Raw genomic sequence first — 10,185 nt, 5'->3', positions numbered from 1 at the left:
TCAACTCTTAAGAATAATTTTTAAATTTGTTCAAATGGTGCATGACAGCACAAGTGTGGCCTGCTGTCCTGCTTCTGCTCTGTTAGAGATAAAGCCTGCCTACTGAATTTCTGGTTTCTATTACAGCTGATGACATGAAAGAGATGCTTGTAGGAACAAATGTTTGGTTCCAGGCTGTAGCCTAATTTAATACTGTGCTTGAACAAGAAAAGTTGATGATTCATTCCAAAACCCTTGGGGAAAAAGAGGTGATTGTAAACAATTTGGAAAGGGGCAAGAAAGCTCGGTATGAAACCATAGCAGCAATCTTAAACCAGCAAAACTCTTGTCTAAACTTGATTGAATACTTTTTTTCTAGCATGTTTTCTGCTGAGCAAAGTCAGAATTGAAACTGTTTTCCCTTTACTCTGATTTGGGGAGTGGGAGGTTAATTTTTGACAGTCTCAGATAATATGAAGTATTTGGATGAAAGATTACCCTGAGGTTTTCATAATTGTGGTTTTTCTCAAAGCAGTGCATGTGACTGCAATTTTTTTAGGAGCCAAAACCTTAGGCAAATTTTTATGGAACAAGGAAATTTGTGTGTGTGTTTTAATGGAAACTACGATCCAAGATAGATCAGCCATCTAAGTAGGCAGAGTAGACTGCTGCCATGGGCAAGGCCCACAGACCCTTCCCACTACTTGCTTGTTGATTTCTGAAACTGAAAAACAGTGATTAATTTTATCGATTGAAGATTTATTTATTGGGCTAGGAGTGTATCTTTTTTTTTGAGACAGGATCTTGCTGTTTAGTTCAGGCTGACCTTGAACTCACAGCGATTCTCTGCCCTCCCAAATGCTGGGAGGACCCCACGCTCGGCAAGGCTGGGAGTGTATCTAAGTGACAGGGTGCTTTGAGGCTCTGAGTTCAACTCTTGGCCACAAAACCAAACAAAAGAAACAAGCCAGGTGTTGTGGTGCACGCTATCATCCCAGCAGTCTGAGAGGCTGAGGCGAGAGGAACACAAGTTTGAGCCCAGCCTAGGCAACTTAGCCACTTAGCAAGACCCTGTCTCGAAACAAAAGGCTTTTTTTTTTTTTTAAAGGCTGGGGATTTAGTTCAGTGCAATGACCCTGGGATCAATCTCCTATACAATGAAAATAAAACAAAAATAAAAACACTTCATCTATGAAAACACACACAGTCCCGCCCAAGGTTACTTATTAAACTGTCTGGGCCATTTTTACATAATGGTTATGGCCCCACTGGTCCAGGGTTAGCAGGTGTCCACAGGCAGGTAGGAAGAAAGCAAGCGGGGCCTGGCTTTGGAGAGGGTGTATGTGGGGTGAGGAGGAAGTGTCAAACGTCCGTGGAGGAAGATACCAAAGGTCCTTGGAAGATGGGATGAAACAGGAAAACAAATCTGACTTTCCTTCTTTAGGAACCATCTTATCCATACATCTCTGCATAGCAGAGGAGAGAAAGGTTGGTATGCTAAGGTGGTCCAAAGAAAGCCCGCACACTTGATTCTTAGGTAACCCTAAACCACAGTGCGGATTATCATAGCAGTTAACCCCCAGCATTAAGCAAATCCACTCACTGAATTTTGATGCATGTCCATTGTTTCTCCATAACAACCAGAAGCATTCTATGTCTTTCTTGTTTTAATAGATTTTCTATGAAATATTTCTGATATGGAGAAATGGTTGTTCTCTATAGTTTAATACAGGAGTAAAACTGAGGCTGCTCTATAAAAATGACTCCAGTCTCTGTCTGCTAGGCTTTTTGAGCGAGTGTTAGTAGCTCCATGGTTACCTGAGATAACAGTGACATTCTATTTTAATTTCTCACCATTTAACTTACTTTCTTTTATGTAACTTTCAAAACAATTTAGTACCTAGGAAGTGGAAAAAGGGATTTAATAAAGTTTGACTTATTGCACCATTTTTAGATGATGGTTTGTGGTACTGTACATCATTTGCTTCTTAAGGATACAACACAGATGTTCAAAATAAATCCTCTTGGCTTGTAAAGATTACCAAGTTTTTTCACTATCATTAATTTATATGCTCCATACTGAGCATGGATCATGCAGGAGATACTGCGTGAGATGCTGTGAAGGCCACGGCAGTCTACCGAGGTCTACCTTCCTGACTTTAAATTGCCCAGTCCAATCAGCAAGAGGACACAAATTACTGTTTTACTAAGAACGTGGCAGTCATTTATAGAAGACTTTGGAAGGATCTTTCTGCATGGTTGGGCATCAGTAGAGCTTTTCTGTAGAGATATAATGTTTAGATAAGAGTTTTGAGGATGTGAACAGTGGTAGGGACTAAAAAGTTGAAGAAGTGGTAGGGGTGTTCCATGAAGGAAGAAGAACATACGCAAAGAAACAGTGGCAGGAAACCACATCTTCCCATAGCTTTGTCCCTTTATTCTTACTCATCATTGTAAAACAAGAGCAAAAGAGAAAAAAGAAAGAAAGCACTTAATCATAGCATGAAGCCAAGGTGCTAATAGCAGTAACTGACAATATTCCTCTTTCAGAGAGAGTTTAATTTTTCTTAAGGCACCTACCAAGAGAGGGTTAGTGCAGGTGACTAACTATTTACATCAGAAAGAGTAATTTGAGAGAATAAAACAATACGCCACATAACACTTGCTTAGCAGGCACAAACCCCTGGGTTTGTTCCCCAGCACTGCAAAAATAAATAGATAGATGAAAAAACAAATATGTAGTATACTGTTAAGATCTTATGAGGACTAAATAATATAGACAGGCAAAAATAAGAGAAATTAGCTGGGCCCACTGGCACATCCCTATAATCCCATCACAAAGGAAGACTGAGGCAGGAGGTTTGTAAATTTGAGTTTGGGTAATTTAATGAGACCCTGTCTCATAAAATTAAAGGATAGCTCAGTGATACAGTGACCCTTGGTCTAATCCCCAATACCAGAAAAAAATAATTGCAGTATTAACTGTGGTTTGAAAGGGTAATATATAATGACATTTTCCCCTTGATTACAGCTATCAACTGAAATTAGAAATATAATTTATCATGTCAAATACATCATGGTCTTAATATTAGGAAATCTACTTGCATTTTGGTTGGCAGCAACCAACCCAAAACTACATCACTTGATAGGAGGGACTCAGAAACCAACATGTTATGTTAAGATAAAAGAACATGAGTGGTTAGCCCAAAGATACAACTTACATGAAAGGCTTCCCTGTTGTCCTAATTAATTGAACAGAAATCTAAGAGGAGAAGCCCCTGCTAACTTCTAAGTTAGCTTGATATCCTTTCTCATTTGTATCACCCAGGGGTACAAAAGGGAAAAAAAAATCAATATCCCTGAAGCATATACTTAAAAATGCTAAAATTTTTATCTCCTTATATTTCTCTTTCTTTAAGAACTAGGATTAAAGAAACTTCACATTTGAAGCTGGAGGAAGGTTTCAAGTCAGGGGATACAATACTAAAATATAAGACACATGTCACTTACTGAAAAAATCAGTTTACATTGAATAGCTCATTCTACCTGCAAGATCATTTGTTCCAAAGGTATAGTTAGTGTACTCATATACTACTATCTGTGTGTACAAAATAAGTTAGGTTTAGGAAAAGATATCTCTTCTTGTTTTGTTTTTTTGTTGTACTGGAGATTGAACCAAGGGGTTCAGGTGTGATAGGCAAATTCTCTCCCACGGAGCTACACCCCCACCTCAATCTCCATATTTGAACTAGTGCTCCAAACGCAGCAATCTTCAGGAATAACAGTAATAACAGATAAACTCAAATATCACACATGGCATTGAGAACTGTAATGAAAGGCTTTTTGTGCCACTAGAGCATCCCCTTGGCAGGCCCAGCTGCAGCTGTTAACATTTCATGAACATTCAAAAACGGCAGATGTGCCAAAGTGTGGCCATGCCCTGTTTCTAGGGGACAAGACATGATGTTTCAGTTATGAGCCTGAAAGCCTGGCCTCAGTAGCCCAGGGAGTGGGCATGGCTGTCTCAGGGTTACTAGTGTAAAGTGAGAGGCTGTCTCTTGTTCTGTGATTTCTCAAAATGCTAAACAAGCAACAAGCTAAAGCTTCAGTTGAGTTTTACTTTTTGAAGAATATCATCTACAGTAAAATAATATTTTTGATATATTTATTCAGAGCTTAATAGAATTTTAATAGAATTTTAGATTTTTTTTTTACTTCCATGAAATGGTTTACTAAACAATTTATGATGCAAAGAGGAGGTGGTATGTTCCCAAGTAGCATGGTAGCATCATGTTAGCAAGGACTTGGTGACATGGAGGGAGGTTTGCTAGGATTTCAGAACCTGTGTATGTCTTAAAAATGCTGGAATAAGGCTGATATCCCACCACACAAGTCTTCACACTTCACCCATGTAACAAAGTCATGTACTGAATTCTCTTGCTTTTCTTTTCTTTATGAATGTCTTGATTGAGTTGCCTTCACTCTAGCCCTTCAGGTCTTTTCTTTATCAAGACTATTTGACACAAAAAAGGAACTATTAACAATCTATTGTCCAACAGACAAAGTTACCATGAGATTATTTCATCTACAAGCTATGATGGTATTATATAGATGGATAAGTACATACCCAACAAAAGTATCAATATTTTTTAGGAAAGAATTCTGCAAGGGAGTTTACTTGGCTTTGCCTACTCTGAAAATGTAGCTTTTCATGCAAATAGAGATTACCTCGCTTGGCTAGGTATATATAATATCATAAAAGTGTACTAACTTGGAACTTTATAAAGACCACAAAAAAGATTTGTTAATGATGAAATAACTCTTTAGAATTGGAACTTTATCATGTAGAACTATATGATTTTCCCTCCAAACAGATTAAAAGGTTTCTGATATGATTTTCTAGATTTTTCTAGTGAGGCCTTTTAGGACAGTTTTAAAAGAATGTTTTGCTTTCTATACTTCAAATATATGATGAAACCCTTCCCGCTTTTTGGGGGGCATGGGGAGGAAAGGAAAGTCCAACTTGTCCCTGAACCAAACCTCAGGTCTCTATAAGAATGTGCTCAGAGCACCAAGGCATTATCTTGGAAATCTTTGTGGTCTCCACTTTCATTGTATTCTGGTTAATGGGTTTAATCTACCTCTCAGAATCTGATAGCTCAAAATCTGATCTTCCTCCTTTCTCCCCAAATTTACTGCCTGCCTTGAGTTGGAGACTTTTTCTGGTGCTCCACTATTAAAGGCCATGCTAATATGCCCAGCTCTGAATCTTTGTGCCCTAACCCAAGTCACCCTGGATTCTCTACTTGCTAGACACGTATTCCTCAAGGTTGTGGGTAGAATGAATGCATGTGTAATTGTTTTGTTCACTGTCTATTTTTAATATAAAAAAGGCAAAAGATTTCAGCTTTATTAATCAAAATATAGAGAATTTAAGTACTTTTCAGAATTAAAAAATACTGTAGTCCATGATTGTTATGGCTTGTACCTAGATGTTTTCCAAAGCCTCACGTGGTCATAGGTGGGGCTTTCAGAGGTGGCTGGATCTATGGTGTGTAATGATGGGCTTAAGGATGTGATGTTGGGCTAATGGTACAATATGAGGATTAAGGGTGCCTCACCCTGTATAGAATATAAAGGACAGAAAGAGAGATGCTGCTATCTCTTGTTTCTTGTGCTTGCTACTTCACTGCTGCCTCTCTTCTGCCATCCCTGTTTTACTATGATGCCCCTCTGTTATGCCACTCTGCCTTGGAGCCAGCTGACCATGGACTGAAACCTCTACAAACTGTGAGCCAAATAAACCCCTCCTCCTTTAACTTTGGGCATTGGGTATATTGTCTCAGCAAAGAGGAAAGTAATGATTTTAACAATAATCAATTTACTATAATTTCCTACTCATTATTTAATTTAAATGTGTAATAATTAATATAACATCAATGTCAGCTTTGAAGGACATTTTTCAAACCCCCCAAATTTACATTTATTTCCACAGTCCTCTACAATACTTTTTTTCCCCTACTGACTAAAATTAATGATGAAAATATGCTGGCTCTAGGCATCAGCTGTCATTTCTTTTGAAGTCTCTATTATTTCAATCTTTTGAATTTGAATAATCAAACATTTATAATCTATTTCAAAATATAAATCCTTTTAGAGTTCTGCTTTTCAAAGTGTGCATTTTTAACATAATTAGTTTCTTTTAAATCTCACTCTCTGGGATCATGAATGCATTCTTCTTTCTAAAGGAAAATGTGGATAGTGAAGGTGTAAGCCTGTAAGAACTAAAAGAAAAATAAATTCTAAACCAAAAAGGGAGGCTAAATGAAGCAATAGACAAGGCCTTGGAGAGGAAGCTGGGACCCCATTGGCCTGCATGTCATGGCCAGTGTGGACTGGTTTTCTAGTACTGCTATCTACCCCAACAATTCTCTTTCCTGTTCCCTACTCCCCAAAGTGACACTCAACTCTTCAGCATTTTCTCACCATGCTGTGCTCTTGCAAAATGCTTTGGCAATACACACTGTTGCAACTACCTGTAGTGGCTTTTATTACCTCTCTGTTTAGAAAATTCTTGATCATCCTTTACAAACTGGTTCAACTGTCACTTCTACAATTACTGCTTCTCCAACAACCAGCATCACCTTCCCCCTCTTAACCACTCTCTCAAGGAAAAAAGATAAAAAAAAATACCCTGAAAAAAATCTACTCATTTTTTTCTCTAAAAGTACTAGATACATTTATTCACCCACTCAAACACTTTATGCCTACTGTCCTAGATGCTGAAAAACCGTGGCGCACAAAGCAGACAAGCTTTTGTAAGGCTTTTGACTTAATGGGGATAAACAGATATAAACTAAATAAGCAAATTATGTATGTCGTATGTTTCATGATGCTAAGTGGTTGTGAAGAAAATAAAGCAGGGAAAGGAGAATTGCCAAGGAAGGCTATATGTGGGGTAAAGAAGATGCCTAAAAATTAACATAGGGTCATAATAATACAGGACCTCCAAATGATATAGGGGAAATATAACTCTCAACTGGCTAGAAATCAGATATGCCACTTGTGTTCCCCAAAATCTAAGAATGAATTCTAAAGAACAACAGAGGCTAAGAGCAAGAATTATTTATTGAGAGACATAGCTCCTGAAAGGCAGGAGGAGACCTGAAAATGGGTCTAATGAGCCCACTTCTCAAAGGAAGTTTTATAGAGCAAAATCAGTAGGTGACTACAAAATCAGTAGGTGGGTACAAAATCATGAGGTGGGTATAACGTGGGACAAAACTATGATCAATCAATAAGATACCACTATAGCTGCTTAGGTAATGTTAATCCAGTGGGGAAGCAAGTCACATAGCAAGTGTACATGGGAAAACAAGGACCTTTTTTGGAAGAGATAAATCAGGAGGTCCTGGTGTTTCAGCTTGCCATGGCATCTGGTGCTTTGGCCAGGAAGACCAACCATGTTGACCTCTTTGGTCATTTGTTGTGGCCCTCACTGACAGAGTAAGGATCTCTCCAGGTCCAGATTTCTCGAGTCCCCTCAGAGGTCTGGAGGAGGATTCCTGGCTCCATATTTTAGATGGGACTCAAGCCTGGTTCAGGTCAAAAGTCCCCACCACTATGATTGATCCTGACACTTGGACAAACATAGTCCTCTCCTGAGGACCCCCTGACAGATGCTGAGAACTCCCTGTTTATGGATGGAAGTAGCTCTATTTGAAATAAAATCTGACAGGCTAAATATGGTCATCTTGGACAAAACTATTTTGGCCAAAACTCTCCTGCAGGGATGATCTGCACAGCAAACTGCTGTTTGGAAACCTGCCAAAAACAATACAAAAAAATCCAGTCCAGAGACCTAAGTTACCTCTGTGGATCCAGCTGACTGAAACTTCAACCCCTGCCAGAAAAACTTTACCCCATATTCCCGGAAGATCAGAGCCAGACCTGCCCCCACCATTTGTTCTGTAAGCTCAAGCCACAGCACTGGTTCTCATACCCCTGCAGCCAACTCAGGCTTCAACGTCTGTGTCACCGGCCCTGACCTTATGTATTATAGTGGACCCTCCCTATTTAAAGACACAGAAATAAAACATAAATCTACATGAAGCTTGTAACCAGTTAGAAAAAAAAAAGCTATATCTGTAGACACTCTTGTATACACATATAACTCAGGTACATATTAACTACCTCTACAAGTTTGAGAAATCCCGCCTTAGTTCTGCCAAAAATTTAGCTGGACAGCTCCTCCTAGGCTTACTCTGAAGAGAGAATGCACGCTGACAAATCCATACACAACAGAATCCTGAGGACATTGTTCACAGGATTGCTCCATACCTATTCCCCTTGATTTCTACGTCTTTTCAGGCTGCTTGCCCCAGTCCTTACTTCCCCACCACTGATAGCTGCAGGGTTTTTTGCCTTAAACTCTGTGGATAGTTGCCCCAAGAGAATAGAATAATCAATCAAACACTTAACAAAGATTTTATGAGCATCCAAGACACACTGGACCCACTCCTAGATCAGATTAACTCCCTCATGACCTTGTCAGAGTAATGTTACAGAACAGACAGGCTTAAATTCTAGTTGGATCTTGTCTCAGAAGATTACATGTAATATGCCCAGCAAAGATTTGCTGGAGAAACTAAAAGAGGGAGGGAAATACAGCAAAAAATATCTCTCCCAGCCTGTATACTTCAGGTTCTTTGTTGCCCAGGTAATAGTTATTGTTCCAGTTCCAGTTGCTTCTGGTCTCTTAGCAATGGCTGGTCACTGTGATGCATAGCTGGTCACTATGATGGATACTGTATAACCAATCCCCAATTGACAAGCTATTCTGCCTCTGTACTTCCTGCTTGCTTGTCCAATATAATCCCTAAACCACCAGAGATCAGGGCTTGATATTCTGGGAATGCTCTTTATCAGTGCCCATTGACATAAATAAATCTGCCTCCAAATCCTGGGTGTCATTTTGGTGTTTCTGCTTGCCATTGAAAGATATTTAGAGAACATCCAGTTGGAAATATGGGACTGGGGTTTGGGAGATGAGTCAGCTGGAGGCAGATGGAGAGTCAGCCCTTAAAGATCACAGCTGACTCTACTCAAGAGGATGAGATCATTGAGGAAGGACATATAGCACAAGGCAAATACAGTCTACAGTGGGAACTATTATAGGGATGTGCATGTGTTTGGGAAAACTTGGCTTATGTCTCAAACAAAATTAAAACATCTACCTCTGCACAAGGACTTTTACATGTATTCTCTCATTTATAAATCTTTCATACATAATATTATGAGGAAGAAAAAAGAAGAGAGGCAAACCCTTGTTGAGGTTTGTATTTCTAAAGTTTAGGCAAAAAGAGGAACTAGGAAAGATAAAACAGATCAAGTTGCTAAAAAGTTATATTACACCTCCAACAACCAATTATACCTCATCAGACAGAGATCTTGCCTCCAATATTCTGGGCCCTGAATGAGGACTAGAAGGTATGCATAGAAAGATAGGTGACAAGTTAAGGGAACACTTGGGAATTACCAAGTGCATGGCATAGGTAAGAAGCATTATTTAACTGTGGTATGGGGTGAGTTTGGCCCAGCATGGCTCCGAGAGGAGCAGACAGGTGGCCCTGAGTCTTGAAAGGCAGCAGAGCTTGCAGCAGAGAGACAATGAGAGTGATCAGGTCGCAGGAACATGGTCCTAACAGCCAAGTATTCTCCTGAACTCATAGCTACAACTTAGGTACACGAGAAAGTCTCCTTTAAACTCATAATACATCTAGTCTGTCTCCATTTTAACTCTTAGCTTTCTGCTTATTCCCAGGGCTTCTAGAACATATTAATGTAATCAGATTTGGCAAAACAGTGGCATTTGATTTTCCTTTTCATCACCAGCACATTTCAGCTTTTCTTTCGGTTTCCTATTTTAATCCTAACATTTATTTACATACCTTTGATTTTTAAATGTTAACTCTCTTAATGTCAAATACTATGGCATTCTGCACTGGTAACATTATGACTAGATATTTTTAAAGAATTTCACATTCATGGTCTAAAAGTTGCCCTCCTTTTTCCTCAACCTAGGAGAGGCCCTGGAGCAAAGTCAAGTCCCAGACTGTGGTGGGCACTTGCTGCTCCTTGGCTTCCCAGAACCATACCCATTTCTGTTGTTAACAACACTCTCAATTCCTCTTGTGAATTACTGGC

At 39.2% G+C, this 10,185-nt stretch overlaps 1 protein-coding gene across 1 annotated transcript in view; it reads right to left on the bottom strand.

The window, feature by feature from the left end:
- Wdfy2 (WD repeat and FYVE domain containing 2) overlaps positions 1-10,185 on the bottom strand; it is a 277,243-nt gene that overhangs the window by 216,742 nt on the left and 50,316 nt on the right. The window lies entirely within an intron of this gene.

Source organism: Chinchilla lanigera, unplaced genomic scaffold, assembly GCF_000276665.1.
Source record: "Chinchilla lanigera isolate Chin_1 unplaced genomic scaffold, ChiLan1.0 scaffold00030, whole genome shotgun sequence".
Taxonomy (NCBI): domain Eukaryota; kingdom Metazoa; phylum Chordata; class Mammalia; order Rodentia; family Chinchillidae; genus Chinchilla; species Chinchilla lanigera.
Note: the sequence above shows the minus strand (reverse complement) of the source record. Positions and strands in the feature narration are given on the sequence as shown.